Below are 505 nucleotides of genomic sequence, written 5' to 3'. Positions count from 1 at the left end.
TCATTCCCCCGTGAGGAGACCGACGATGGAGGCTCAGGGAGGAGGCCGAGGGCGGAGGCTGAGGTTGGAGGCCGAGTGAGCGAGACCGAGGCCGGAATCCGAGGGTGGAGGTCGGGTAAGCAAGACCGAGGGTGGAGACCGAGGGTGGAAACCGAGCATGCGCAGAATGTGCTGAGGCGGAGGTTAGAAACCGAGGGTGGAGGTTGAGGGCAGATACCGAGTACCGAAGGCGGAAGCCGAGTGACGAGACTGAGGGCGCAAGTCGAGTGAGCAAGACCGAGTGCGAAGACCGAGGGCGGAGACCAAGAACGGAGGCTGAGTGCCGAGGCCGAGGGCGGAGGCCGAGTGCGGAGTGTGCAACTTCTCTTGTCTCAGGATATTGCCAATATTCGCGCTGCATCTGCCTCCGCCGCCGTCACGACCCGCCACCAAGGGCCAAGATTACATGCCGTGCCTCCCCGTTGTCGCCCTTATGGGGGGGCCCGGGAGCCGCTACCAACGCAGT

General features: G+C 64.2%; 1 protein-coding gene across 1 annotated transcript in view; it reads left to right on the top strand.

Annotated features, from left to right (window-relative positions):
- Positions 1-505, top strand: part of LOC119589162 — a gene marked incomplete in the record, with an annotated part of 255,201 nt that overhangs the window by 133,452 nt on the left and 121,244 nt on the right.

Source organism: Penaeus monodon, chromosome 25, assembly GCF_015228065.2.
Source record: "Penaeus monodon isolate SGIC_2016 chromosome 25, NSTDA_Pmon_1, whole genome shotgun sequence".
Classification (NCBI taxonomy): Eukaryota; Metazoa; Arthropoda; class Malacostraca; order Decapoda; family Penaeidae; genus Penaeus; species Penaeus monodon.
Note: the sequence above shows the minus strand (reverse complement) of the source record. Positions and strands in the feature narration are given on the sequence as shown.